General features: G+C 41.4%; 1 protein-coding gene and 1 long non-coding RNA gene across 2 annotated transcripts in view; both read left to right on the forward strand.

The window, feature by feature from the left end:
* The window catches only part of LOC142830908 (uncharacterized), a 106,229-nt gene extending 81,707 nt beyond the window's left edge, over positions 1-24,522 (forward strand). The window contains exons 2-3 of the long non-coding RNA XR_012906443.1: positions 16,592-16,668; positions 23,001-24,522. This is a non-coding gene — a long non-coding RNA (uncharacterized LOC142830908). The remainder of the gene's footprint in view (positions 1-16,591; positions 16,669-23,000) is intronic.
* TAFA1 (TAFA chemokine like family member 1) overlaps positions 1-25,838 on the forward strand; it is a 408,995-nt gene that overhangs the window by 136,363 nt on the left and 246,794 nt on the right. The window lies entirely within an intron of this gene.

Genomic DNA, 25,838 nt, shown 5'->3' on the forward strand with positions numbered 1-25,838 from the left:
ACAAAGCACTAGATCCCGACTGGTGTAAAGTGGTATAGTTCCATTGAAGCTAATAGAACGCCACTGATTTAAGCCTGTAAAAGGCAATACTCTCATAAATGCCACAATTATGCCCATAGATCATTTTCTGACATCACAAATAAGCAATTCTTGGACAGTCTTAAAGATGCTGAAGAGACCTCTGCAATGTCAGAAGGTAGTGTTATTGGATGTGGTCGATTGGTTACATAACCGACAGAGTCAAAAGCAGTTCATTGCAGTGGTGTTATTCAGACTGCTCCTGTTAATTTCATTATTTCAAGGGCCTTTTCCTTGTTATCAAAATTGTATACCAAGTTCTAGTGTCGTTTGCAAGAGGAGTTCCTAGTCAAATTCGGGAGGAAAATCAACATTTTGGTTTGTAGCCAAATAGTTGTGCGCAAAGGAAATGGTTCAGGGTCACATTGTGGTGTCAGGTGTTTTGCATTCCTCTCATAATTAAACCCTAATGTGTCAGTAATGCCTTAATAGATTTAACTAGGAGAAATGCAAATATTAAACCAGTTTAGTATGTTCCATTTTTACAATATATTAATTGTTGTAAATATGCAAAGGCATGCAATTAAAAGAGCAAATGAGTATTTCTAATTAGCATGGAATTGAACAGTAGCACATTTCAAAGTAGGACAGAGTGTGCTACTTAGCTGCATTTATATTTTTGCCAATTAATCAACAAGGAATTGTTCTATGAACGGCTGCATCTTATATAATTAGAAAATCAGCGCGAACACACCAGAGTCCATAAACAACATTTATATTACCAAATAATACAGCACTCTGCTTTGGCCTTCTTCATCCATGGAGAAAAGGATAATTCATTGACAAAATACTGAGTATGGAAGTTTCTCCTCTTTATTATTGTTTCCATTTCAGTAGTGTCCATTGAGGTATCAAGCAAGATCAGGACTATTGTTCTAGGACAGGGCTACTCAACACGCGGCCCGCATGTGGGATCCTTTGCAAATGGCCTCCACTGGGAACACACATCATAATGGCTAGTCAATATAATGGTCTTCTCTTCCTATGCATTTTAGTAGTTAAATTCCTGGACTGTCATTGCTCATTAAAAGTGCTGTCATATGGGTGGAACTCGGGTAAATATTGCATTATATTAATATCAGCAGAACTAACTAAAAAGGGGCCTGCATGTTGTGTAATCCTGCCTTAATTTTGTATTCATACCTATCCATGTGAAAGAAGCTCTTTGCATATATTTGCATATATATTTGCTTGTACATGCAACCACACTAACGTTGCAGCCTTTGGCATGTATTGTGAGTATCATTGTAGCCCCCGGGGCTTCCAAAGTTGAGTAGCCCTGTTCTAGGATATGTATAAACATGCTATGAGAGTGTTTCTGCATCGGGGCATGTCTACACTAGGAAATTATTTTGAAATAATGATATTCGAAATAACTTCTGAAATAACAAAATCAACCTAGTGTATTCCCACTATGGGGAGCCTCAAAATTAGTCTGAGGCAGGCTCCATTATTGTAGATGCTCTACCTCAACCTAGAGCCCCAGGAAGCACTTTCAATTACTTTGAATTACTCTGGAGAGTAGTTATTTCGAAATAGCAGCAGCGGAGTGTCCACACGACCACTATTTTCAAATAACTATTTCAAAATAAGCGTTATTGCCCAGGGAAAACAGGAGTACAGATTTCGAAATAACCAGCCCATTATTTTGAACTTGGTAGTGTGGATGCTCTGCTTATTATTTCCAAATAAGGGGGGTTATTTTGAAATAACTCTCTAGTGTTGATCAGGGCTTGGAGAGCATACAGTCAAAATAAGGGGTGGGCAAAATATGCCCCACAGCCCAAGGGGAAACCTCAGATAGGCTCCCTGCCTGTCCTGCCCTCGTATGTCACTCAAAGCAGTCAACTAAGGGGGCCATATATGTCTCTGCATGCCCCGGCGGCGGGGGGGGGGGGGAAGAGGAGGGAGAGTTCACATACTACTTCCCACCCCCAGCTCAATCATGCAGCTCCTATTGGCTGGAAACTACCCAATGAGAGCTGCCTGTGCCATGCTTGCAGTGCTGGTGGCACATGGAGGACCTCTCCGGGGCATGTGGTATGCAGAGATGCACATGGTCCCCACAGCCAGCTGCTCTGGGTGGTGTGTGGGGGGGGGGGGTGCATCAGGGAGGGAGCCTGCCTCAGGGTCCCACTGAGCTGTTGGTCAGGAGTCACCTAAGGTAAGTGCCTCCGAACTGGAGCCTGCACCAGGCACCCCTCCCCCTTGCACCCCAACTCTCTGCCCCAGGTCACAACTCAAACCTTCTGCATCCCTGCTCCTGCATCCATATTCCCTCCCAGACCCTGCTCCCCAATTCCCTGTCCCAGGTCACAATCCCCTCCTTCACTGAAACACCTTCCCAGACTCCACACCCCACCAGGACCCCAATCCCTTACCCCAAGCTCCGTTCTGCACCCTATTGCCATCCCAGACTCTCCACCTCCTCCATTAATATCCTGGAAGAGTGCCGCCCTTGACCAATTACCAAATTCTTCGAGTGGCCCCTCCAGCAAAAATTATTGCCCACCCCTAATCTAAATAAACAAAAGGTGTAAGGTGGAAATAGTCACCAACAGGGTCAAAGTCCCAGCAGCCTCTGTGTGAAAGTCATGATTAGGACGTAAGGTTTCAGACCCCCAGCTTTTGGGGGACCTGCACACCATTCTGCTCGTGTGTATCTTCATAGTTTAGACGACAGAGATGGCCCCCTCGCAATGAAGTTCAGATTAAGACTGCCTTGTCAGGGAAAATGGAAGACTTTTTTTTAAAAGGCAGGGGTGTGTTTCAGCCAAACTTGAGTGATAATACCTGAGCCAGGAATTTTGGAGCTAAAGCCAAACCTCAGGAGTTTTCAGAAAGCAGGGGAAGGGAGGGATTGTGCCTTTCCTTTAATATTTGTTGTAACTGCATCTCTCCTTTGCCTTTCTTCCTGCAGGCCCTTTCTGATACTTTAGGGAATGTCTAGACAACATCCCTCTTTTGAAAGAGGGATGTAAATTAGACAGATCGAAATTGCAAATGAAGCTGGTATTTGAATTTCCCATGTTTCCCTTGCATAATGGCGGCCATGTGTTCTTTAGAAAAATGGCTTTTCAAAAGTGAAACCGCCATCGGAAAAAAAAAACTTTTTTCAAAAGCTTCTGTATTCAAAAAATGAGTACAGGATCTTTCAAAAAAGGTGGGGGCGTTTTCAAAAGAACCGCATCTAGTTGGTGGTTTCACTTTCGAAAAGCCCTTTTCTGAAGAACGTGTGACTGTCATTATGTAAACGAAGCATGGAAAATTCAAACCTTGGCTTCATTTGCAATTTTTATCTGTCTAATTTACATCCCTCTTTTGAAAGAGGGATGTAGTCTAGACATGCCCTTAGTGGATGAAAGTGCTGTGGTAGTAGTTACCCTTTAGGTTTGGCAAATCGATGGGACTGGATGGAGTGATTCTCACCTCTTTGAGCTGAATCTTCTCTTCTTATAGTAGGGAAAATATTTGATATACATCCTTTATTATTATTATTATTATTATTTATTATTATTATTATTATTTTTGGCCTGTGAGTTTGCAGAACCCTTTAGCAGAAAATATGCAAACAAGGGGCTATCTTAGGAACTTGGAGCCTGAACCCACATAGCTCATCTCCTTGACTGGAGACACCAGAGGAAACACTGAAGGAAAAATCCTGTGGTAAGAGTAGAACATGAGTTACACTTGAGTAGAGTGACTCCAGATTGATACTGGTTTAGCAGAAAGCAGAACTCTGGCCTACATCCCTGTACTGAGCAGTTTACAAACTAAAGTTGTTCTGAAGAGCCAATGAAGGGCAACCAAATATATGAGAGGGCTGGGGATACAAGGCCATGAAAAATCCAGCCCCAAGCTTCAAAATAAAGCATTGATTTGCTGTTTCAACAAAGTCTTTGCCTTTGTTGTCTCTACCAGTTCTCTGGCATTTTGAATTACTTGCTCCTTTCTTAGCTTATAAAGTTTCATTAAATTGGCAAGACTTTGGGAATCTAAGTTACGTGATCTCCTTAGGGGTCCATTAAAAAGAAAAAAAAGTAGTTTCTCATTTGTATTATTGCTTTTGAATACTGGCATAGTGCAGGATTGAATGTGTTGTTGGAGAGCTGATTGACATCCTCAGTGGCAGAAAGAGATGAAACAACAGTCTGGAGTGTAAGAATAAAATAATGTCATTCATAATGTACAGGGCAAGCTTCTGCCCTGAGTTCCAATCCCTTGACCGTCATCCTTCCAATAATTTCCTGAAATGCTCTCAGTGTTTCTTGCAGGGTGAAAGGTATTCTCGCTTAGTGCTTCTCTTCTGAGCAGAAGGCACTGGGTGGTTTCTATTAATAATTACTGAGCACTCATCTTTGGTCGGACAAATTTCTGATTTACATTTTCATTCAGATATCTCTCGAGCCCTTTCTTTGTTGTGCTGGCTTGCTTGAAACACTGAGAGATCTATTTTATACTTCCCCTCTGTTCAATCTCTGATAAAGATAATTAAACATTAAATGAAACTGAAAACACATTATTCTTATCAGGGGAAAGTTTCCAGAGAGAGATTTTCCAAGGGTCCTAAGGGAGTTAGGCACTGAGCTCCAATTCAATGAGCCCTGAGTATCTAACTCCCTTAGAATCCATTGAGAATCTCAGCCCAAGGTATTAATGTCTGCGTCTCTCTTTCATTAACACTGATTTTCTCAAAAGGCCCTGCATTGTATCCACTAACATGGAAGCTTATCGTCTTCACTGGAACCACATTAGCAGTTCTTGACGCTAGATTCAGGTCTAAGACTCTTGAATTGCTTTAACTAGGTTAAAGAGATGCATTTGCTGAATTCATGGAATGTTCTATTAGAATCTACTTATTTCCCACCATTCTTTTCTCAAGTGAGACAAAAGAACATAAGAATAGTCTGCCCCAGAAAAGCCAATAGTTCCCCATGCCCATTATCAGGTCTTCTAGCAATGTTCATTCCCTCTGTAGCATCTGGCACTGACTAGAACAGGGCAGTTATTAAGTGGTCCATCCACTGTTGTCCAGTTGAAGGGACACCCGCAACTGGCACTAGGCGTAAGCAGACAGAGCAATTACATAGGGCTCCAACCAACTCAAGGGTGCCCATATTAATTATTAGTATGTGGAGCATGTGTGGGTTAAAACTAATACTGCTTAGAGCTCCCAATGGGCTAGCCTCTGCACTGAGGACACCTGGAACATGGGGTTGTATTCCTAACTGTTGGCTAATGGCCATTGGTGGTTCATGATTTTATCTAAGTCTTTTTTGAATCCAGACTACTTTGGGTCTTCACAACTTCCCCTGGCAACCATTTCTGTGCATTGTGTGTATCTGTATAATTGAGTAACTTGATCCGACTGCTACTGCCCCATATACCACAACACAATTCCTCCACATACACTGTTCTAAGCATGTGGCGCTGTCCTTCCAGAGGTGCAATAGTTAGCCTGCACCTTTTACACTAAAAGGTATAACACAGAACATGCAGCTGAGGTGGAGTGGGGTCTATACGGGCATGTCTACACTATGCGGAAGATCAACTCTGGCTCGGTTGATCTTCTGGGGTTTGATTTAGTGGGTCTAGTATAGACTTGCTAAATCAAACTCAGAGGGCACCCCCAGCAGTGCCGATACTTCTGCGCCTCACAAGGAGTAAGGGAAGCTGGCGGGAGCGTTGGCTCCTGTCAAACTCCCCCTGTGTGGATAGTACAGAAACACAATTTAAGATATGTCGACTCCAGCTATGTAATTTATGTAGCTGGAGATGCGTATCTTATGTTGATCTTCTGCTGTGGTGTAGACCAGGCCTAGAGCTTTAAGCCAACTTTGTGCCCTCCCAATTCTGGGCTACTCTGGAGACTGAAGAGGCTTTAAGTGTAGCTGACACAAATGTGGAAGCCTCTATATTATGGAAGGATCTCCAGGCAGTCCAGCAGGCCACAAAGGCTCCCAGAATCCCTGCAGCACTAGATACTGTGTCCCCCATGCCCAACATGCTCACCATCATGCCAAATTTACCTCAGATACCATGGCTTGTAAGGTGTTCCTCACAGGGAAACCTATGTCTGCCTTCCATAGGGCGACCATGAGGGGAATTCTTATCCTAGAGACACAATGTTTGTACAAGAGCCCTTCTATCCAGTGTACAGAGTTGGACCAGGTTGAGGATCTCACCCTGGTTTTCACCTGGCCCTGTTTTAATCTGAAAATTTGGATCTAAAAAACGTGAACATCTGCGGAGATCATGAGAAGGGAGCTTCCTGACATGATATACTTAGAAATCACAACTGGATGGAAAAATGCATTTTGGGGAGGGAATATGAATAGACAATGCCAATGGGGGGAGGGATACTCAGTGGTTTGAGCATTGGCCTGCTAAACCCAGGGTTGTGAGTTCAATCCTTGTAGAGGCCATTTAGGGATCTGGGGCAAAAATTTGTCAGGGATAGTACTTGGTCTTGCTGTGAAGGCAGGGGAGTGGACTCAATGACTTTTCAAGGTCCCTTCCAGTTCTAGGAGATAGGCAATCTCCATTAATTTTTTTTGATGAAAAATAAGACCCTACTTATCTCACCTAGCTCTGTTGACCTGTATAAAACCACCTCCCCCATCTCCCCTTTTGATAGGACCACACACATGAATGTTCTATGGAGAACCACTTTCTAAGAAGGCCAATTATATTTGAGCACTGTAACTTATCAAATGCCTCCCTGGGCTAAGAACTCACACCATGGCACTTTTACAAGGCTTAAAGTATTGATTAATGCACTCACTAATGATGCATCCTCCAGGTTAAGCAAACTGAAATATTCTGGGTTAGTCAATAAAGGGGAAGGGAGGAAAGCATTTTATATCCACTTTACTTGCAAACTATTATTTTCCGAAGGATCTTACTCGGCATGTTTTGCATGACATAGGCTTTGCAGATATTTGGTTTCATATCTTGAGCAGGCACTGCTTTTCTGATGTATTGAAGGTGTTTAGCAATTTTCTTTGACCTTAGCTTTGATTTGTTCATATTCATCACAGGGAAAAAGGTGATTAGGAAGATATATATTCCTCATATTGATAGTTTGCAGAGAGCAGGTATGCAACGCTATCAAAGTAGGCAATTGCTGATAGGAGCTTTTCAATGTTAGTACAGTTTGGATTGCAGGCTAGTGACTCGGTTAGCTCTTTTTCAATATCTCTTAACACAATTTCAATATTTACTTCAAACAGAATAAGGAACATCTGGGATTTATGCTGCTGCTCATAGAAATCAAGATAAAAAATGATCCTGGAGCAGTGTCTACCAAAGCTTTAACTTTCTGAGCAAAGTTAAATGGAGTTTGCCAAGCAGTATGATAGAAAACAAGAAATAAAATGGCATTCCAACTCTGGTTAGCTCTGAGGAAAACCTCAGTCTTGGGGAATTCATAATAACGGAAACAGACATCACACACACAGGTTATGTCTAGACTACAGGGGTTTTTTTTGAAAAAAAGTGGCCTTTTTTCGAAAAAAACTTCACCTGTGTCTAGACTGCCACTGCATTTTTTCAAAATTAAATCGAAAGAACGTGGTGGTTTTTTTGACAGCGGTTAACCTCATTTTATGAGACCACGCTTTTTTTCGCAAGAGCTCTTTTGAAAAAAGGCATTCTTGACCACAAACAGGGCTTTTTAGAAAGAGAACATCCTGATTGCCTGGGTGCTCTCTTTTGAAAAAGCAGATTGCTTTTGCTTGTGACTGTCTAGACGATCTCTTTCGAAAGAAGCTTTTTCAAAAGATTCGTTCGAAAAAGCTTCTTTCAAAAGTAGCGTGTAGTGTAGATGTACACAGAGAGACACAGACTATTTCTGTCCAGAGCATCAGATGAAAACAAATAGGGTGGATAATGTACACTGTATTCACTAGCACTTCTGTATATGTTTTTACAATTGCCTTTGTTTTGTGATACCTCCTGCGCACTTATGTTACTGTCATTCTATCAGAATAACTCAGAAACAATTACAGCATAAATGTCTCCATATGCCTAGGGCTGGATCCTCTGTTTCAATGCAGCTATGCCAGTTTGCTCCAAATGGGGATTTGTCCTAATGGCTACTTCCCTCTACTTCTCCAGTGGCAGCTAGAAGCGTTTTTATTCTGTTGCTCTTTCCATCTTCCTCCTCTTATCACCTTTGTGGCTTCAGTTGTGCTTATGGGAAAGCTAAGTGTAAGTCTTGAGGGCTATGACTGTGAATGGCCAATGTTATTGCTGCTCCTTTTCCCAGGTGTGTTTTGCAGAATTGATATGAAGGATCATTAAAAACAATGATGGGCTAGAACCTCAGCTGGTGTAAATCAGCAAATTCCACTGTGGTTAATGTAGCTGATTTACCTTAGCCAGGGGAGTCAACAGCCTCTGTGGGCCCCTGGGCAAGGTGGAGTGGGGAGAGCGGCTCCACTATCCTGGAAGGGGCAGGGCTAAGGGAGGAAGGGGCAGGGCCAAGGACAGCCCTGAGTGCCACCCAGAGTGCACCACACCGTCCCTCAGGCAGCCATCAGTGCTGCCTGGAGCACAGTACATCCCTTGCCCTAGCCCTTAGTGCTGCCCAGAGCATGCAGCACAGCGATTTAAAGGGCCAAGGGCTCCGGGCTCCAGCCACCACCCCTACTACTGCGGCAACAATGGCAGCCAAAGCCCTAGACCCCTTTGAATCGCTGGGCACCAGGACAACTACTCCCTTTGTCCACCCCATTGGCAAGCCTGACCCTGGCTAAGGATCTGACCTCTAATGTCCATGCTACTGACTGTTGCAGCAATCCAGAGATCTTATTATTACATGGTTTTCCCTTCCCCCATCATAAGCTTTTACTATCCTACAGTTACTTTCCTTCAACTGCATTTGTGCAAGACGCAATAGCATCACAAATATTTGAGGTGATCATCCCTTGATAAAGCTGCATTAAATCGGAAGCTTCACGGGCAGCGTATGAAAAGCCGAACATTCCAGCATAATTGCGTAGCAATTCCACTTTGCTCCTGCTTTCTTACTCTATGAATCCAGATTCTTTACCTAGCTCAGAAAAATTATTAGCATCGGGCCATGCCTGAGCTGACTAATCCCAGTGTGGTGAAGCAGCTCCCACCAAGAGTTCAGCAAGGAAGAAGAGCTATTTGCAAGGCTGAGTGGCTGATATTCTGAAATAGCGAAATGTTACTCCATTCTCCACCTTCCACATGTTACGAGCCAAACTCTTCAACCTTTACTCAAGTAATACCCATCCACGGCTTCCTCCTGTGCTAGCCAGCATAGGTGATTCAGATGTGGGGGAGTCTATGCTGTACTCTGTAAATTGGAATAGGGCCAGTGTTGAGTTCAAATAAGAATGCCTTTCAGAAGATAAAACAAAGTAATATACTGTGAAAGGATATGTAAGCAACACCTTCATCCCCTAAACAAACAATTCATTGGCGTGTGGGGAGTCTATTTTCTAAACATCTATGCAATCTCTTTGGTTGTTGCTTATGTTTACCTATGATTTCCATTTAGTGATAATTCACTTTGACTCATACCTAGCTCCTTTGCATATATGTGCATGTAATATGTCAATATATCCATGGATGGTCTGAGTCACATTAATAGAACATCAAAAGTTTGCACTTCCTCTAAACAGTGAGAAATGTGAATGAAGCTGAGAATTTAGGAATATATCCTTAAATCCTCTGTGTATTGGCATCAGACTGTTCTCTTCCCTTTCAAGAAGTGGGCTGTGCCCACAAAAGTTCATGATATCATCTACATGTTTTGTTTGTCTTTAAGTTTTTCCTGTTATAGACTAACTCGGCTACTTCTCTGGAGGTATTTTCTTGACATTTTTCTTCATAAGCACAGTAGTTAGACATATTTCTCTGCATAAATATTGGTTTATATAAGCTAATGTACTTTCGTTTTTCAACACTAACTTCATAGTAATGCAGTTAAAGATTTTTTTACTATGTTTAGATGCTCCATATTATGGGAATAATTTCTTCTTGCTGGCTGGTTTCTGAATATATTAACCCATAGCATATAAAACTAATATAATATCAAATACATATTTGATTTAAAAAGTAGTTTTTAGATGACTCTTCTATGGAGAACATGAGACAATGGATACACATACACAGAAACAACTGTTTCAGCATAAATCACTATAAATGTTCAACCAGCATGACAGCTTCCATACATTGTTCCTATTTATCAATCAATATGTCAACGTGCCCTGATGAATCCGATGAAAATTATTGTCTGAGATTTAACTTCACAATGTCACTGGTTCACTAAGCCCATTTAAGTTCACCTTTTAATGCTTTCCCAGGACTGCTCGTTGTCCATCAAATATATCAAGAGGGTCAAAGGTTAATGATTCTTCATTGGACTTTAAGTGGTAAGATAGCACCAGGTATTGAAAAGCCATGTCAGGGTATAATGAACTAGAAGTCACCTATTAACATGCACTGTAGCACTTCCTGGCTTGATAGGGTTCTCTGGATTGTTTCTAGTGAGGTATAAAGTGTGATGCATATTAACATAGCGAAGTTTCAGTTTGAAGAAGTAGTTTAAACACATTTTAAAAAAGGTGATAAAAGGCTTCTGATTGATTTTCACAGGCAACTCTGCTGCCATATAACTTTTATCAGTCTATTGTATACACAGTTCTCTGGCTGTTCTACCTTATAGCAGAATGCAAATAGTGTTATACTTTTACTTTGTGGGTAGTGCAAGACAAAGCTTTAAAAAAAATCTTTTGATCATGCATCACCTCTGAATTTTACGGCTTGCATTTTCCACAGGATTTTCAACACCATGCAGTAGTACAAAAAGAATTAATAAAGCCTTTGTTAATAAAGCCATTCTATTCAGATATGTAATTTGGTTATATTTAGTTTTAAGTCAGAGGGTGGGAAACCATCCACACACAATAATCATAAAAGTAGTTCATATGTCAGGGAAATAGATGAATAAATGCTCTTTAACAGCATGTGTATATGAGATAACAATAAGGAAATCATGCAGATATGTAATCCAATATGTATGCACTCCAAAAGATATTACATTTCAGTAACATTTTAATTTAATTGCAACTGAAAATTAATTAACTAAAACCGCTTATCCAAACTGTAACATTTCAATGCAGTTTTAGATGATATATGAGGCATGATTTTATATTTAGTTGGCATCAACAGTGAGTTCTAATACAGTTTAAAATCTGAGTTCCCTCTGATCTGTTCAGAATTCTTCAAATACTGTATATTCAAGCCCTTTTAAATAATGGAAAATAAAAACAAATTAGTTAGCCAGCAGGTAAATAAATGTCTCTCTTGTGTGTTACTTTTACTTACACCATTCATACTGTATGTTTTTAGAATGTTGACAACCACTAGTGTACAAAATCCTTTGTGTTCCCAATGTGTCACAAATGTATATGAAAAGAAAGTTGTTTGTTGTTTACTAGCTGTTTATGATTTGTCAGTGGTTTCTCCTGTTTTAAAAGCTTTTAGTCAGGGAGCAGAAGTGTTTCAGATGACCAGTCACAAACCGTAACTTCTGAAGCTGCAGGGGGTAGCTGAGTTAGTCTGTACTGAAAAAAACAACAAAAGGTCTGGTAGCACTTTATAGACTAACAAAACATGTAGATGGGATCATGAGCTTTCATGGGCACAGCCCACTTCTTCAGATGACCGGAGTTTTGAATTTAGGATGTGCAGACCCAAAATAAATAGGAGAGAAGGCGGAGGGAGACACAGAGCAGAGGGTCTAGAAAATCAGGAAGGTAGAGGGAATCAATAAGTATCTGAAGATTGATTCTTATCTGCTTCGTTTTAACTACCCAAAGTCAATTGATAGTACCCTTCCTGACATAGGAATCTACATAACTTCTGAGTAATAGTTATAGTGAACAGTTTTCAAGTAGCTCATGAATCTCAAAATTATTCCTCCAAATTGTTCTGAGAATACTTACGAAACACCACATTTGAGTACATAAAAAATGGTTTGTAACTGATGGAAGAGCCAAATCCAACAACCCAAAACTACTTCTGTGCCGTAACTCTCAGATACCCATCTGTCAAAGCCTAGAGCTAGAGCTTGTCAATATTTACCTTCAAAAATTTTTTGAAAGGAAAATTGATTTTGACTCAATGCGAAGTGCCTGTTTTGCTCAAATTCTGTATTTTGCCCAATGAAAACCAAAACTAAAAATTTTTGGCAGCTTTTGGCTGAAAATGTCATGGTTTATCCATTTGCAGATCATATTTGTTCGGTTGCCTTTTAGATTTCTGATTAATTTGTGATCATTTGTTTTTTGTTTTTTTTTCAAATGAGAGATTATAAATAAGATGTGTAAACTTAGGTGCAGAAATGAATGGCTCTTATTTCTTCTTAAAATATGCCAGTTGCCTTTTCAGTAACAAATAGAAACTAATTTTTAATATTTTCATAAGTAAAGTAGTTGTAAGATGGCAAAAGGAAAACTTTAATCTCTAGGATGATCTTGGAAATTTCCTTTTGGACTTCCAGTTGTTAGGAAAAGAGGTTGAAGGATTGTTTGGGTTTTTTTTTTCAGGAAACCTTGTTATACTGTTGTATGTGTTGTTAGGTATCTTGGCTTGCATCCAGTAACTGAGCTCAACAGCCTCAAAAGGGTATAAACGTCAATATCCTTTCCTCAGCTACAAATAATCAATGTCATTTCTGTAGTTTTTGGGATACAGTGAGGCCTTCTCATTGCTGCAGGATTTACAATATTTATAGCTTGTGTTTTAAATTCCCTCTTTGTTGCCCTCTCCTTTATTCTCTGCCTTTGCATAGTAAATCTACAAGCTGAATGGTGTGTTGAGGATTGGTTTAGGCAAATGGTAGGCCCTGCATGATAGCTATTTTTCCTTAGAAATGCCTTGTATATACTCACTCAAATAGTTTCATCCATTAAAACCAAGCTATGGGCCCATTTTCTTTCTCATTCTCAGGTCATAAGAACAATAACAATCCCAGAAACAATCTCCTGGGCATAAATGTCCAGGTAGGAAGACTTGGGATACGTCTAGACTACATGCCTCTGTCTCCAGATTAAGCTACCAGGCATAGGAAAATGAAGCGGCGATTTAAATAATCGCCGCTTCATTTAAATTTACATGGCTGCTGCGCTGAGCCGACAAACAACTGATCAGCTGTTTGTCGGTTCAGCGTTGTAGTCTGGACGCGCGGGTGTCGACATCAAAGGCATTTGTCGACCACCCAGGTATATCTCATCCCAGGAGGCATACCTGGGTAGTCGACAAATGCCTTTGATGTCGACACCCGCGCGTTCAGACTACAGCGCTGAGCTGACAAACAGCTAATCAGCTGTTTGTCGGCTCAGCGCGGAAGCCATGTAAATTTAAATGAAGCGGCGATTATTTAAATCGCCACTTCATTTTCCTATGCCTGGTAGCCTAATCTACATGCCTCTGGTGACAGAGGCATGTAGTCTAGATGTACCCTTGGACACAATTAACCATTAGCACCATCTAGCTGTCATATTCCCAGTAATGACTCTGTGAGCTTCGTAGTCTATGACTATGGGGTTCTTATGGGGTGACCAAGTGAATACACCCGGAGACACCCCTTCTTTTGTGCCTCTGGGACTCTGATCGCTATCATAATCCTACTGGTCTAGTGAGGGACTGCTCCTGCCAGAACCTCCTGGTCACTAGCCAACCCAAAAGAGGTAGAGAAGAATGACTGTGGCAAGCCCGACCTCTATCACCAGAAGACAAAGGTGACCAGCCCCCTAAAAGTTATAGATTCGGTTGTCCTGGTCATGTCACAGGGGCAAAGCTGCTCTGCACTGGCCCCAAAAGAGCTCTCAATAGGGTGATAATAACTGGAGAGGAAAATCTAAATAGGTCATTCATCTGTTTTTAAGCTGAAAAATTCCCCCATTTAAATATTTTTTTCTACTCCTAGAACCATAGGATACTAGAACGGGAAGGGACCTCGAGAGGTCAAGGCCAGTTCCCTGCCCTCACAGCAGAACCAAGCACTGTCTGACACTGTGAGAAAACTGGATGTGGTTTTAGGCAGGGGATGCCATTTTGAGGTGCCATTTTTCTGCTCTCCTCCCCAGAAGAGTGCAAGATTATGTCAATGAGGGCAGAGCACCGTACTTTTAAAATGGCGTCCTCCTGTGTGGCATGACTTCTCCAGCATGAGGCATGGAGAGTCATGCTGCCAAGGGCAGGGTCAAGGAGGCTCATGTAGGCCTGGAAGTACTGGAACGTCTGCTATTCTGTGGGCACGGCAGTGGCTGTCCCTGCGAAAGCACTTATTCAATTGTGTATGAAAGTCTCAGAGGGGTAGCTATGTTAGTCTGTAACTTTGAAAACAACAAGTAGTCCGGTAGCTCCTTAGAGACTTCCAAAGATATAAGTAGTATCATGAGCTCTGAAGAAGTGGGCTTTGCCCACAAAAGCTCAGGATATTCTTTATATTTTTATTAGTCTTTGAGGTGCCAGGTGTTTTTAATTTCTTTTATACATATTAAATATAATACTGTTGCCTATAGCAATGGCCAGTGGGGATTACTGCTATGGGTCCAAACTCCACTTAAGTTGCTGGGAATCTCGCTGTTGACTCCTATATTTATGTATTTTTAAAACCACTTACAATGAGTCAAACTAAGTTTTGCACTGAGCTTTTCTGTGTCACTGCATGTTCTTAACACTATTGTCCTCATTCCTCTTATCCCTGCCTCTCCTCTTTGTTCCACTCCCTGGTTACATCTTGTTTTAGACCAGATGGCTTGCTCTTCAGGGCAGGAAGTGTCTTCTTTTGTGTTTTGTACCTAACACAATGGGATCCTCCTGATCATGATTTGGCCTTCGAGACTATTGCAATACAGCTAATAATTATCATCTCAACTTCTAAATGGCTTTAGATAAAGATTCGAGAGAAACAAAAGTAATGAGTGTGTATGGAACGTGAAGGAAACCTCAGCTCCTGTGTATTTCCTATGTCAATATTTTCCTAGAGCAGAACATATTACTGTTCCTTTTAAATTGTGAAATGTGATATGAATCACCTGTGGCAGCAAGGGATATATTTGCTGTGTGTTCAGGTAAGGTTCATCTAATGGAGTTCTATCACATTTTTCGCTGATAGATTTATGACACTTCAATCAGTAGTACAAGACTATCTAGTGTATGCCCTGTACCCACAGGGACAATACAAATTTCAAGAAATGCAGTGAGCATTCCCGGCAACAATTGCTATTCAGGACAACAGTGTCTTCCCTCTAGATAGCGGTGGCACCATCTAATTATAAAGAAGAAAATGTCAGTCCTTTCCTTTTATTAGCAGCAGTGTGGCTGCATTAAATCTAACTTTATTTGACAGAGACTACTTAAAATTATCTCCCACAGAAATGTGCTATCAGACAATAAGAGAATGTGTCTTTGTCAAAACAGCAAGCCATAGCTGAAGTTAAGCAATTTAACAAATATAGTTCTTTCAGTCTCATATAGAATATTTCATTCCACATTTACCGATATAGCAATTAGCCTTCATAGTGTTAAGATAAAAGGTGACTATGGAGGCAAATATGGCTATTTTGTTTCCTTAGTTCGATTGTATGTGAACACCACCAGATAGTGCTTCTCAAAGAAGTGAGTTCAATACATTTAATGCTTTTCTTAAGGGGAAAAAAAAAGAAAAAATTGACAGCAGAACACTTAACTGCTCGGATTTGTATGTTTGCATTATGAATCTATGAAATGTTTTTATTCTAGTGCCTGTGAACATTGACTAATCTGAGGATTCAAGCTTTCTGTAGAAAAGCTTACATTAGATCAACTTGACATGTTCTTCTGAGGTGCTCACTAAATCTCCATGGGGTATTTATTCCATAGCTGTGTTCACACCAAAGCATCAGACATCTCCTCTCCCAGTGTGAATGCACAGATTAACCCTTTCATCTGCAGGGAGTGAATTTGCCTTGTTTATTACACAAAGAGCAGTAAATGATTATATAGCCCAAGAGTGACTACAGTGAAGAAGTCCCAATAAGGAGTCAGTAGGCCTCTCTGGAATGTCTGCCCCTTCCCATAATCTCTCTCTCATCTTCAGGATATGAAAGCAGTGGTATTCAGGACAGTAAATTGTGTTTAGCAAAGTCCTGCAGAGTACCCTTGAAGTTGGCTAAGATAATTTTCTGGCATGGTAGCAGGAATTAATTTTTAATCGTCATAGGAAAAACCAATGAGGCAGCGTTAGTTCTAAGAGAGACTGTGGTTCAGTTATGGTGAAATCCTAAACACAGCAGCAGTGAGTCCATAGTTACATTTCTCCAGGGGGCGCATCATGTTCTTCTTTGTGCAGCCACAGGCAGCCTATTGTGTCTGGTGCAGATGGGAGAGCGGACCTGCCTCCGAAGGTATAATTCAGGAGCAAGCTTTGTAGTCAGAAGAGACTCTTGCGTATTCTCCAATCCCTTTCCTTTGTGTATCCAACCAGGCCCTGGCTGGACATCTACACTGGGAAAGATCTTGCCTTTCTAGCAATCCTCCCGTTTCAGCATTGCCAAAAAGCAGGTAAGAAATTTCCTAATGTAGACAAGTCCTCTTTGCAGAGATGCCCATGGTGAAGAGACGAGGTGGGTGGGGGGAAGTAGAATGATGCTGCAACTGAGACCAGGGCCCAGTGAGAAATGAATGAAATCAGTTCAGTAATAAGAAATTCAGCAAGGGCTGCTAGACCCAAAAATCAGAATTTACAAAACAAAAACTGGGGCAGGAGGTCGGGGAAGGGGAGAACACCACAGCAGGAGGGCTGGAATCAGGGACTGTGGAGCAGAAGACTTACTAGAAAGGGCACCTAGAGATGTCTTGGAAGCCTCCTTGATATTGAAATGCTCTTGTGCAACGTGTTCAGACTGTTGTAAATAAAAATAGTACAATATACACCTTGTAAACATTTCATATGGCGCCTGTGACACGTTTCATATGGCGCCTGTGACATGTATGTTGCTCTAATCAAGGGGACAATCATGGAAGAAACCAGCAAACAGAAGGGTAGCAACAAAGGCTCACTCAGCTCCAGCTAGGAAACCATTTCTAATCATTGGTAGGGGACTACCGAAGTCATGGCCATGAAGAATGTATGATGGATCGTGAAATCTGAGTTCCCCCTATGAAATCTGGTCTTTTCGGTGTGTTTACTCTGTTCTATATACATTTCATTGGGAGACCATTTTCTCAAAGTGGGGGTCCTGACCCAAAAGGGAATTGCAGGGGGATTGCAAGGCTTATTTTTTGGGGGGGTCACAGTATTGCCACTCTTACTTGTGTGCTGTCTTGAGAGCTGGGCAACTAGAGAGCAGCATCTCGAGAAAAGGCACTCAGCTCTGAAGGCGGCGCCGCACCAGCAGCAACTCAGAAGTAAAGGAGGCAGTGCCATCCCGGAAGCAAAACAGAACTAAGTTCAGCCTCAAAAATCAGGAAACTGATGTGCTTGTAAGTCCCTGGCCAGTACCTACCAAAATGTGAGGATGTATTGAAATGTTAAAAATACTTGCAGACTTCTCAAGGCTGGGAACATGCTTAAAGAGCTCCCGTAACAACTCAGGGGAGTTAAGAAAAAAAAATCCCCTGGGAAGGTAATTGCACGTTCCTACTTGTCTTCTGCTGTTTCTTTTTGGGGTTACTTCTAAACTGCCAGATTTTTGCGCAAAACAAAAATCTGTGGAGCATCCACACCTCAAATGTGCTTTTGCGCAAGGAAATCAAGAGTAAAATGGCAGAACAGAGGCCTTTTTCCGTCAGAGGTAAACCTCCTTCTATGAGGCATAACTCCCTTTTGAGCAAGAGTTCTTGCACAAAAAGGCAAGTGTGGATGCTCCAGAGAAATAGCACAGGTGCTATGGGAAATAGCACAGGTGCTCTGATGGCCATTTTGTGGATGTCTATCAGAGCTTTCTTGCACAACAGCAACCATGCAGTGTGGACGCTGTCTTCTGCAGAAGCACATTGCTTTTGCGATGTGCTTTGATGTGTGGACGTGCTCTCATGCAAGAAGTTTTTGCGCAAAAACTCTTGCCAAAAGGCTTCTTGCACAAGAAGCATGTAGTAGAGATGGAGCCTGGGATTGTCATTCAGTGCTGCCATGTCCCTGATAGACAATCAGAGGCTTGCATAAAACTGGAGGCACTCTCATCCTTCGTGGCTTAAAGCTGTGCTGACTTTCTCGTGCCTTAATTCCAAGATGATTATCATGGAAAGATGGCCATCTCATTCAGCTTAGTTACAAGACAGCATGGTTTTCACCTTCCAATAACAAGTGTGAAGCTTGTGTAAAGCTGATGGACCTGGCTCGTTGGCAGGTGGGATTGAACCTGGGACTTTAAGGGTTAAAGCCATGACCCTCTAGTGCATGAGCTAAAAGCTAATGAAACCCACATACCTAGGGTATGCCTAGACTACAGGGTTTTTTTTTTGTTGTTTTTTTTAAGTGTCCTTTTTTCAAAAAAAAACTTCCCCTGCATCTAGACTGCTGCCGCGTTCTTTCGAAAGTAAATCGAAAGAACATGGCAGTTTTTTCGACCACGGAAAACCTCGTTTTATGAGGAAGAACACCTTTTTTCCGAAAGTGCTCTTTTGAAAAAAGGCGCTATGTAATGCAAGCTGTGCTTTTTCGAAAGAGAGCATCCAGACTGCCTGGGTGCTCTCTTTCGAAAAAGCGGCTTGCTTTTTCCAAAGTACTGGTTGGAGTCTAGATGCTCTTTTTCAAAAGAGGCTGTTTTGAAAGTATCTTTCAAAAAAGCCTCTTTCAAAAGAGGCTTGCAGTCTAGACGTAGCCTTAGTGTGGTTCACTGTCCCATGTCGTGGCACTTAGACTACTTACAGTGAGAGAGAAGAACAAGGGAGCTCTACAGCCTAAGGTGGCTGCCAGCTGGCTTTATAGCTCAAGCTGTAGCAGCTCCTACATTAAGCTCCAGAGGTCCTAGGTTCAAATTTACCCGGTGGCAGTTACACTAGCTGACCCTTAGCTAAGGCAATAGAAGAGTTGTGGGGAACCTTTTTTTGGACTGGGAGCTGCCCACCCACAAAAAAATCAGTCGGGGGCTGCACACAAGTGAGAAGCAAAAAATCAAAACAAAACCCTCACTGATGTGGCCCCTGACTGAGGGGAAAGACACTCCTCACATTCCCCTCACACACCGGAGCCTAGGGGGCCCAGGCTAGTAGATTTTGTGTGTTCCAGCCCCACAGTGGGGTAGCAGGGAGGCACCTGTGTGGGCTCCTCAGTGCTGGGGGGAGGGATCCATGACCTTTAGGTACCAGATCCAGCCAAGCCAGGGGCCGCATCTGGCTCCCAGGCCTGAGGTTCCCCACCCCTGCTGTACAGCAAACTTCACTCTTCCTTCTCACTGGTCTCACTGCCTCTGGGTTACACTTGTGGGATTCATCTCCCTGCCTATAGATCTCTCTACATGCCACACTGCCATGCCAGCTCCTTGTTTCCAATCCCTCACCCCCATTATCAAATCTCTTAAGACACTCATTTCCTCCTCACCTGCTTCTCATAGCTATCAGAAATCAAGGCTCCAGAAGGGAGCATAGAATCACAGAAATGTAGGGCAGGAAGGCATTGCAAGAAGTCATCTTGTTCAGCCCCCTCTGCTGTGGCAGGATCAAATATACCTAGACCATCCCCCACAGGTGTTTGTCTAACCTATTTTTAAAAACCTCCAGAGATGGGGATTTCACAGCATCCTTGGGAAGCCAATTCCAGCCTGAACTACCCTTATATCTTATATCTTACCTAAATCTCCCTTGCTGCTGGTTAAGCCCATTACTTCTTAACCTGCTGTCAGCAGGCATGGAGAACAATTGCCACAGTTTTCTTTATAACAGACATTAAGAAATGACTGTCTTGGAAGGAGCACTACAGAAGGATATCTGGGGCGTCCTAGTGGACCACAAGCTGGATGAGAGTCGACAGTGTGATGCTTTTGCAAAAAAAGCAAACATCATTCTGGGACGTATTAACAGTAGTGTAGTAAGCAACACACGAGAAGTAATTCTTCTGCTTTACTGCACTGATTAGGCCTCAACTGGAGTATTGTGGAGAAATAGGAGAAGGTCCAAAGAAGAGCTACAAAAATGATTAAAGGTCTGGAAAACATGACGTATGAGGGAAGACTGAAAGAACTGAGTTTGTTTAGACTGGAAAAGAGAAGACTGCGAGGGGACATGCTAACAGCTTTCAAGTACCTAAAAGGTTATTACAGGAGGAGGAAGAAAAATTGTTCTCAACCTCTGATGATAGGACTAAAAGCAAAGGGCTTGTAGCATGAGAGGTTTAGGTAGGATTTTGTTTCTACTATCCAAATTGTGAGGGTGGTTAAGCACTGCAATAAACTGCCTTTGGAGATGTGGATGCATCTGATGAAGTGGGATTATGCCCACTAAAGCTTAAGCTCAAATAAATCTGTTAGTCTTTAAGGTGCCACAGGTCTCCTCATTGTTTTTGCAGATACAGACTAACATGAATACCCATCTGATACTTGTCAAAAAGCAGTAGCAGCAGCATCTCTTTCCTGTCTTTCTCAGCAAGTGTTTCTTTTTGCTGGTGAGGCAGCTTATTATGGGCTTTATGGGTGCATGGGAAAGGAAGGCACAAGAAGACTTCCTGTCCCATGCCTGCAGCACTTTCTGAAATGGGCACTACACAAAAATTAGGAAAGATTAACAGGAAATTAACAGGAACAGTCACAAGAGTGAAATGCCTGCAAACTGCCTGAAGACTATATAAAAATACCATAACAGAGGCTACAATTAAATGTATACCCCAAATTAAAAAAAACGGTAAGAGGGACAAAAAATTCCAAGATGAATAAACTGAGTAAATGAGGCAACTAGAGACAAAATTACATCCTTCAAAAATTATAAGGGAAAACCTACTGAGGAAAATAGAAAGTGGATCATTTGATGATTGCTCTGTTCTGTTTTTTTTCCCCCCTCTAAATCATGTGGCCACTGTTGGATGACAGGATACCGGACTAGATGGACCACTGGTCTAATAAGAACAGCCATACTGGGTCAGAAGAATGGCCCGTCTAGCCCAATATCCTGTTTTCTAATAGCATCCAATGTCAGGTGCTTCAGAGGGAAAGTACAAAACAAGCAATCATCAGATGATCCATCCAGTCCCAGATTCTGGCAAAGAGACGTCAGGGACAGCCAGAGCAAGTTAGCTACCTACATACCTGCAAGACTAACGCATGTTCTAATGGGGTTTGTTTACAACCATTGTTAAACAAAACAAACTTAAATAATGTCATTTTCTTAGCGTCGATGGGTCCCTTAGAATAAGGCAGCAGAGGATGCCTATTGAAGTGTAAACTATCCATGTTCAGGAGAGATTCTGTACCATTTGTTTTATTCAGAACACAAGGTAAACTTATTTTCTTTCTACGTCTTATCAGCATGTGAAAAGTTGCTGCTAATGCCTTGGCCGAGAATGGATTGTCCAATAAAGAAAATCCTCTTGAGTCTGAGTACTTACGTGACCTTTTTCTTCTGTACCATATGGACTAGTGCATTCAAATTAATATCTCGTAAATGCAGAGCACTGGGAATTCCACACGGTTGGTGCTCTGCAATACGTGTCTTCTGCATATGCGTGCAGTAGGCACACTGATAAACCCCATACAAATAAGCTAAGAGAGGCAGATTTATTTTCCCTCTTTATCAAGCAGCCACATTTTATTGTGCAAAACACAAGAGTATCAGTCAAATATCAGACAACCTAGAGTTAATGTTTTTAGAAAGCCAGTGTTCCCACCTTTCTTAGAGAGCAGTACATCAGATTAGGGGCTTTCATTTTAAAATGTTCACATGGTAAAAGCTCTTAGGTCAAAATATTTCCCTCACCCAGATTTGAAAGAGGCTGACAGGAGATATTTTAAGCAGACCATGCAAATACGTAGGGAAGGTTAGTCTGTATGTCTAAGAGCAGATTAAATGTCAAAGATTCAAATGCTGCTTGTTCTCCATTTCCATGCATGAATATAAAAAAGAAGGAAATTGTTTCTATTCCTCCTGAACAACCAGGACCAAATTCTGTCCCGGTATCAAATATCAGCCTTAGTTCTAGGCAACTTAATTGAAGGTTTTTCTGTGCAAGGAAAACAGGATTGGGCCCACGGACTCTGGGACTTAACATGATACACACAGGGCTCTCCAAAAGTTATCCTTACTGCTAATTTGAAATTTGTTTCAAATGCACTTCTTGTTGCAATATTGCTTTTATTCTAAAATAGAACACTTAGGAAATAAAAGGCACCTGATAAAATATACAAGATAGACTCTGAAGTTGCCTTATTTAAATGTGTTTTAAGAAGTACCATAGTGAAAAGTGACCTGAGTGAAACACTGAGGTGATAGGACTAAGAGTAGACATAACAAATAGTGAGTATGAGAGAAACTGTTTTGTGAAAAGTAATTGTCATTGAAGTAAGATTCTTCGCAGATGTGAGGAATTTCACAATTAGGCTCTGTGTATTAACATTAGATTCAGGAGAGCTTTTTCTCACTACTAAGTTAACCGAGAGCAATTTGTTTTGTAATAAGTTTTGTTTGTTTGTTTGCTTTTTATTTTGAGTCTGGAGGTTTTCATAGAAGACTTTGAAGTTTTATATTTTTCTGTAAACATTGTAGCATTCTGACTCCGTGATAAGCCACAGTAACTGAGATCAGAGTTCAATGTAAAAAGTAGGACTGTCTTCTAATGACTGAGGGCTTGTTTTTTAAACCTATTTTAGGTATTTGTTTCTATTATAGTATTTTAGCTATTTCTGTGTAACTCCTCATATGGATGCTTTTATTCTAAAATAAAAATGCCACCTTGTTCCTTTTTCTAGCATAATGGAAAAATCTCAATTTGTCATAAATGCACTTTCAGCAGCCCCAGATCCATAATGCAGAGGAATCCTGGTAGTCGATTAACCTTCAAACATCCCGAGCAGGCTTACTGTCTGTATGGACCAGTTGAACAATGAATGTGTAATCTAGAGATGTTCTTTCCAACCCTGACCTGAGAAACTGGGGATGGGTGGAGTGTAAAGCTTGACATTAATCTTGGCTGAAGTATCATGTCTGACTACATTAGGCATGTTTTGCAAACATTTTATGCCTTGTTTAGTAAGTAATGCAGGATGATTAAGATAATATGAACAACAGTGAACAAGGGAATATGCAAATTTTACAGTGGAAATGGAATCTTTTGTAAACAAGAACAGTTTCTCCATGCTCACGCTTGGCGTTCAGAGAAGCATTACTGCAAACAAAACAAACCCCATCTATGCAAGTCATGGGCGAGTTTCTTCAGCGAAGTAAAATCATGGGGTGAAATCCTGGCCCCATTGACTTCAGTGAGGCTACCCGTTGTCTTCAGCAGATGGATGATAGGGATGACTTGGACCCAGTGAGTGTTTTGTAATTTTTATTTTAAAGATCCTGTCCTAAAATCATTCCTTGCATTCAACTAGAAAGTGTCGAGTAATTAATATATCTCAGAAGCTAAGCAATGAAGCTCAGGGCTGAAATGCTTGGCTTGGTTCTGCATGGACCTCGGTGCTCTTTGGTCAGAAGCATTGGTGCCTCCTTCTAAAGAATGTCACCAGTGTCTATTTGTCTACCCATCACTAACTGGAGTAGAATATGGACTAGATAGAGCGTGAACCCTTCCAAGCAGCCTATGCAAAACCTTTGAAGTCAAAGGAAAGGCACAAGCTTCCACAGCTGAAGTCTCTGCACTTTCCCAAGCGGGGCTCCTTGCTGATACTTTTGGGATGGGAGCAGATCCGGTTAAGATGGTGAGGAAACGGAGCTGACCCTTCTCCTCGTTCTGTACCTGCCTGTGGATTTCAGCCTCTGCTGTACTCTTGATGTGTGTTAGCAATAGGTATGGGCTCCCTGCTGACTGAGGTTCCCTCTAAGCTGCATGGCAGCCCAGCCCCACAGCTACTTAATGGGCCCTACCCGGTCAGGCAGATCCCTGCGCAACTCCCTGAGCCCCTGGAAGGGTTGATTAAGCAGCTGCAGGGCTGTGCTCCTGCGCAGCTTAGAGGGAACCTTGTTGCTGACCCATAAATTGTGGGAAGTTTTATGCCCTCCCATGCTTCATCTGGGAAGTGGGCAAGCTCCAGCACAAGGTTGTAGCAAACCACAACAAAAGAACTCTGTGCACATAATGTTTATTCGCTAAGTGTTTATGTTCACAAGCATGCAGTTGTGGCAGATGGTTAATGCACGTAATTTGGTGATTTTATATTAAAATGTTTTAAAATATGTGACTGCTAAATCACTTTTTTTAAATAGGTGACATTGGATAACAGATGTTTTATTCAATGGATAGTTATTTTTACTCATTTAATTGATTGATTGTTCAATGTGTCCATTTCAGCACAACCACATTTATTTTAACGGGCATCATATTTTAATACCCAGTTTATTCTGCAATTGATTATGGCACTCCATCTAAGGTCTCTATTAGTATTACTGTATGTTGTAGTAGTTAATGTACCAAGTGCAAGGTATAATATTCATAGTGCTTCTGGAATTAATGGGATTCCTGTGTCCACAATATTTTATCCTATCAGTAATAAGCTATTATACAAGAATCAAGCTAGTTTAATGTGACACAGCAAAGATGTGCTATTAATACACTATACCATTACATTATCATATCAAATTAGTGCAGGTATGTTAGCAAATGATTTCTAAAATAACATCATGCCATATGTTACAAGATGAGAAATGTGACCATGAAAAGTTAACATAGTAAGTTACCATCATAATAAATGGCACATTACTTCTAAATAAGAATCCTATACTTTATATATGTTTATAGTTCTCCATCTGTGATTCTAACAATTAGAGCAGGTAGGCCACTAAAAATGCTGGCCAGGCAGTCCAATGAGACATTGTGTTATCCTCCCACCACTACAGATCTGATTTAATTAATACCATAACTTAACTCCAGTGCAAATAAGTTGAACATTCCCCTCTTAGGCTACATCTACACTGCCGTGCTATTTCGGGATACTGGAGTATCCCAAAATAGCTATCCCATGTCTTCTCAGCAAGCCCGTTATTTCGAAGTCATTCCACAAAGGTAAGGGACATTTCAGAATAGCAGGTTATTTGGAGCTTTGTAGACAGTGCCAAAGTATGAAATAAGCTATTTCAAAATAAGATTGAAATAAGATACGCAATTTGCATAACTTATTTCAAACTATGGTGCAGTGTAGACACACCCTTAATTACCACTTATCCACACAACAACTAGATATGCTCTCAAACAGGAATTATTTCAGGGAAGTTCTTTGGTCTATCTATTTCCAGAGTGGTTCCTTCTTGCCCTGGAATCTATGAACAAAACTTCTGTATGATGTGTCAGGATCATTGTGTGTCTGATATTGCTTCTTGGGGTAGTTTGTATGCCAGCTGTCTGCACTTGGTCCGGTTCTGTTAGCCCAACTGACTGGAGGATGTTTCCATTTTATGATAACTTTTGAGATTTCCCAGTTGGTTTTTGTTCTACATTGCAATAAAACTAAAGCCCGTGGAAGACTCTCTCTCAAAAATGGGTGTGCATATGCCATTCGATAGCCTGATGGTTAGGATTTGATCCTGGGGTGTGTGTGACCCACTTTCAAGTCTCTCTTCTGTCTGATTTAGAGCAGGGTTGGTCAGCC

Source organism: Pelodiscus sinensis, chromosome 11 (genome assembly GCF_049634645.1).
Source record: "Pelodiscus sinensis isolate JC-2024 chromosome 11, ASM4963464v1, whole genome shotgun sequence".
NCBI classification, from domain to species: domain Eukaryota; kingdom Metazoa; phylum Chordata; order Testudines; family Trionychidae; genus Pelodiscus; species Pelodiscus sinensis.